The sequence below is a fragment of the Mesoplodon densirostris genome, chromosome 6, assembly GCF_025265405.1.
Source record: "Mesoplodon densirostris isolate mMesDen1 chromosome 6, mMesDen1 primary haplotype, whole genome shotgun sequence".
NCBI classification, from domain to species: Eukaryota; Metazoa; Chordata; class Mammalia; order Artiodactyla; family Ziphiidae; genus Mesoplodon; species Mesoplodon densirostris.
The window spans coordinates 43722202-43728201 of record NC_082666.1 but is presented as its reverse complement, the minus strand read 5'-3'; positions in this window follow the sequence as shown (position 1 = coordinate 43728201).

The following is a 6000-nucleotide window of genomic DNA, read 5'->3' as shown; positions in this document are numbered from 1 at the left end:
TCCATAAGTCTGTTGACTTAGCGTGTGTTAAATGTATGACTAAGAGTTAAAAGTGGAAGGTTTGGACACAGGGAAGGAAGGAAGTGGGATGAGATCATGGGTGTGGCTATGGTTCAGGGTGACAGGGCAGCGTGGAGTTCACCAACTATGTTGGGAGAGATGGGAAAATGTGAGACCCTAACTCAGAGTTGGAGGGTGTGAGGTTGAAAACAGTTTGGAAACTTTCTGAACAGCAAAAGAGGGGATTGGGGTGAGAGGGAGTGTGGGGCTAATCATGAATATCAGCCTCTGGCTCCAGTGTTGAAGGTGCTACATCCCCAAACACTTCCCATTTATGGATGCTGTGGTACCTGAAATTCCTTTGGATTATGTCTTCTCCCCAGTGTCCTCTACTAACATGCAGATATTCTCAGGAAGGTGAAACATCCAGTGGTGAACATTATTTAGATTGTAAACACTCTAGATTCAGTTCTTTCCACCAAAGGGAGGGACTCTAGAAATAGGATAACACTGGATCTGAGGGGAAAAGAGGCAGCAAAAAGAGGAAAAGGTGAAAAAAAAAAAGGCATGTGATGGGTAAGGAGGTTACTAATGCCAAAGAAATATTTCACAGGTTTTCTGATCTGTCCTCCTCTTCCTTCAAACAACCTCTCCAATCTTTGTAGGTTAGCAATGTTACATTTGCTGTCAATAATTCCCTGCCTTTCTCCATATGCACACACCCACAAAACACATTATTGGCTTTCTTTGGAGGATCAGACTATATATTACCATGCGACTTGCCTTATTCACTTAATATACTATGGTCAAGCCTCCAGGTCAATTCATATAGTTTTAACTCATTTTAATTAGGTGTGTAATGTTAAAAAAAATGGAAGCATTGTAATTTACTTAGTTTCTCTACTATTAATGGCCATTTGGGCTCTTCTAGGTGTGAGCCACTATCTTTTGAATGATGGTTTCCACAAACATTTTTCAAAATGTAAAAACTATTACATTGTAGGTCCCTCTAAAATTAGAACATCACTGAATCTGAGTTTATTAAAAAGTTTCCAGACTTTGTGATTGCTTCCTTAAATTGGAGGTGCTAATAGCATTTCAATGGGAACAAGAAACTGATGATAGGAGGATCTAGGATAGTGTTTCTTTCTTGCTTTTTTTTTTCAAATTTTTATTAAATATTTTTTATTCAGTTTTAAGATCACAGTTACTTTAGCATGTTATAGCTTCACAGAGGTATAATTGAAGTATAACAAACTAAACATATTTAAACATACAATTTGATAATATTGAAACCATCACCACAGTAAAGATAATGAATACATTCATCATCCTCTAAACTTCCTTGTGTCCCTATTTCATTTCTCCTTTGGGCTCTTCCCTGCCCACTCTTTGCACCTCACTAGCAATCTCTGATTTGCTTTATGTCATGATAGTTTACATTTTCTATAGATTTATAAAAAGGGGATCATACTGGGTATACTCTTTTTGTCTGGTTTCTTTCACTTAGCATAATTATTCTGAGATTCATATATATGGTTGCAGGTATCAATAGTTGATTGCTTTTCATTGTTGAGTGGAATTTCATTGTATGGATATGCCACAATTTGTTTATCCATTTACCTATTGATGAATATTTGAATTGTTTCAGTTTTTGGCTATACAAAAAAGCTGCATGAATACTCATGTTAAGTCGCTGTGTGGACATATCTCCTGGGTAAATTCATAGAAGTGGAATGGCTGAATCACATGGTAGGTGTATGCTTCAATTTTTAAGAAACTATTCTACTTTTCCAAAGTGGTTGTGTCATTTTACTCTCCTACCAGCAGTGTATGAGAGTTCCAGTTGCTCCATATTCTCGCCAACACTTGATGTGGTGAATCTTTTTAATTTCAGCCATTTTAAAATTACAATGAGATGTAGGTATCTCATTGTAATTTTAATTTGCATTTCCCCAATGACTAATGATGTTGAGCATCTTCTCATGTGCTTATTTGTCACATGTATACCTTCTTTGGTAAAGTGTAGGTTGAAATCATTTGCACACTTTTAAAATTGTTTATTCTTATTAAGTTTTGAGAGTTCTTTATAAACTCTCCACAAGCCCTTTATTAGATATATGATTTGCAACTATGTCTCCCAGTTTTGGGCTTTTATTTTCATTCTCTTAAAAGCGTGTTTTGAAGAGCAGAGATTATTAATTTTTATAAAATCCAATTTATCCATTTTTCCTTTTATATATTGTGCTTTATTTCTAAGTATTTTATATTTTATGCTATTGTAATTAGTATTATTTAAAAAATTTAATTCCTAATTTTTTTGTTGCTAGTATATGATACAATTAATTTGTAAACGTTTAACTTGTATCCTGCAAACTTGATGATTCACTTATTAATATGAATAGCTTTTTTTTGTAGATTCTATTGGATTTTCTATGTAGGAGATCATGTCGTTTGTTTATAAAGGTAGTTTTATTCTTCTTTTCCAAAATGGCTGGTTTTTATTTATATTTCTTGACTTATTGCACCCACTAGAATCTCTAGAAGAACGTTGAATAGAAATGGTGAAAGTGGATATCCTTGTCTCCTTCTTCATATTTGGGAAAGAGCATCTGTCTTCCACTTTAAGCATTATGTTAGCTGTAGGGTTCTTTTGTAGATTCTATTTATCAGTTGAGGATATTACCTTTTATTTCTAGTTTGCCAAGAGTTTTCAGGAATAGACGTTGGACTTGGTCAAATACTTTTTCTGTGTCTTTGAAATGGTGATATAATTTTAGCTTTTTAGTCTGCAAATATGGTAAATTTCATTGATTGATTTTTAAATATTAAACTAAAATTCATTTGCTTGATCATGATGTTTTTGGATGTATGGTGTTTTGCTGGATTCAATTTGATGAAATTTTGTTTAGAATTTTAGCAGTTATATTCATGAGGGATACTGCTTTGTTGTTTTCTTTTCTTGTAATGTCTTTGTCTGATTTTGGTATCAAGGCAATGCTGGGCTCACTGGAATGAGTTGGAAAGTGTTCCTTCCTCTTCATTTTCCTGGTATATTTTGGTACTATTCATTTTCTGGTCTTATTTTTCCTTAATTATTTTGTGGAATTCACCAGTGAAGCCATTTGGGCCTGGAGTTTTCTTACAGGAAGATTTTAAATTATAAATTTAACTTCTGAAATAGATACAGGACTATTCAGGTAAACTATTGCTTCTATAGTGAGCTTTGTTAGCTTTTATCTCTCATTTCATTTAAATTGTCAGCTTTATCTGCATAGTGTTGTTCACAATATTTTCTTATTATTCCTTTAATATCCATAGACTCCCCAGTGTTGTCATTTCTTTCATTCCTGTAATTGATAATTTGTGTCTTCTCTCTTTCATTCCTGGTCAGTCTGGCTAGAGGTTTATCAATTTTACTCATCTTCTCAAAGAATCAGCTTTTGATTTCGTAGATTTTCTCTCTTGTTTTTCTGTTTTTTGTTTTATTGCATTGTTTTCCATTCCTCTCTCCTGTTTACTTTGTGTTTAATTTGTTCTCCTTTTTCTGGTTTCTTAAGGTGGAAATTGAGGTCATTGGTTAGAAACCTTTCTTCTTTTCGGGTATTTAGTGCTAGAGAATTCCTCCTAAATACCTGAAGATGCTTTAGTGGCATCCCACAAATTCTTTTTCTAAAAAATTTGTTTAACTTCTGCCTTTTTTTCCAGCTTTATTGAGCACAAATTCTGATATGTGGTATTTTCAATTTCCCTTCTGAATGTTTCTTTGACCCTGTTCCCTTTTATCTTTTCTTTCCTTGCCCTCAGGTAGTTTCATTACCTGCATGTGCTAATCAGTACTTTGCTGAATATTTAAGAGGGACCCTCTGCAGACCTCTGGGGTGCTCTCTCTCTACATCACTCTCTTCCCTGCTACTCTGTCCTTGTGAACTCTGCCCTCCTTGATTTCCCTGGACTCTCAGCTATATCTTCTTAACTCAGGGAGTTGGACTCTACCTGGGTTCCCTCACCCTGAGCCACAGCCTTCATTGTCTTGTGTCCACTGTCCTGAAAATTGTTGTTTCAGGTGTTTTGTTCAGTGTGTTGTTGGTTTGACTGGGAGGTTAAATGTTCCCTATTACTCCATCTTAGTCAGAAGCAGAAACTGGCAGTATTTCTGTTTCTGTTTTAATAACCCAGCATTGAATGTTAAAATCAATTTATTGTTATTACAAGCACTAGAAAATGAAATCGTATAAAATAGAAAACAAAATATCATTGTATTCCATGCATTAAGAGAAAATAAGTTTTGTTTAGTGAAACTTTTTTTGGTTATATGTATATGTGTATGTGTGCCTTGGATTGTGATATAAAAGGCATTTCTTTCTGTAGGCCATGGTGAAAATAGTTTGAGAAACATTGTTCTAGGTACATCATGCTCCAGTACAGGCAAGAGTCTGCAATACTTAGTCTCCATCTCTGCCTTGAAGAGTTCATATGATCTAGGGAAAATTCTCTCTGTTTTATTTTGTCCATCTGAAAAATGTTCACTATCACCTACAAAGCCATGGTCTGAGAATCCGTGATATCTCTGTGAAATACCTTGTAGGTCTTAAACTGAGATAGATTCATAATTCTATGGGTTGAGAAACAGTTACTGATTGCCCAGTGTGTTTCAGGCACTGTGCATAAAAATGTTGAGGTAACAGCCTGAACCAGAGGGAAGCCTTCCCTCCTAGTGCCAGAACATACCTGGCCACTAGAGAAGGCAGAAAGTCAGGCTTCAAGAAATGCTGTGAGTTTTCACAGCACAGGGAAGATTGTGGAGACTGGAAGGAAGGTGTCCTGGGACGATCATTCAGATAGACTTGCAGGGTTAGAGGTTAAGAAAGTGAGAATGCGGGGACTTCCCTAGTGATCCAGTGGTTAAGAATCTGCCTTCTTAGTTCCCCGACGCTGGTTCCATCCCTGGTCAGGGAACTAAGATCCCACATGTCCTGGGGCAACTAAGCCCATGTGCCACAACTAGAGAGAAGCCCAGGGAGCTGCAAGGAAGAGCTTGCTTTATTGCATGCAGCAATGAAGATCTGGCAGGTGCCAACTAAGACCCGATGCAGACAAATAAACAAATAAATATTTAAAAAAAAAGAAAAGAAAAGAAAAGAAAAAAAAAGAAAGTGAGAATGTGGATGGCCTGTTTGAGGAATCTCAACTTCAGTTTATTTCATTACACACACACACATATATTTTAATACCTATTACATCCTTGAGATGTGTTAATGAAAAAATAAAGATCCTTGCTTTCATGCAGTTTACATTCTACTGGGAGAGATACAAAAGATAGTAAATATAATAAGTAAATGATCTGTTAAAAGATGGTAAGTACTATAGAAGAAACAGGGCAGGAAAGGAAGGGTGATTAGAAATGGGGCCGCCAGTTTTAATTTTAAGTGAGAGAAATTCAGTGGGGGCATATTTAGAATCTAAATATAATAGTATTATATATCTATTATTATACAAATTCTAAAAATATCCCAACATAATTAGAATCTTCTGGTCTGCACACCACTCTAAAACTGTCCTTTGGATGTTGCACTGACAGTTTGCAGCCACTAGGGTGCAAATGGGCCATTTCTGGGAAAAATGGGATGAGAGTGGAGGTGTGAGAGAGATGTGGGTATTTCTGTACACACTCTTCACCCAGGTGTTCCGTAGGGGCAGCTCCATTAAGGACATTGGCAAGACAGGAGGAGGAGTGTTATTGTATGACCTGGACCAAGACATTTTTGCCCTTGGCTTCCCTACTTTGGCACATCCTCACCCAGCAGGGGCCGAGCATAGAAATGAACTTCAGCCTGGCCATTCAGCATCCAATGCGTGTCACAGCCGAGTGATGGTGGAGAGAGGAAGGCCTACTGGCCTTGTCTTCCCGCCCTGTAACGAGATTTTTGGGTGCTGCGCAAGGATTCCCGCTTACACTCAGCGCCCAGGGTCTGTACGAAAGACCCACTAAATGCTTTC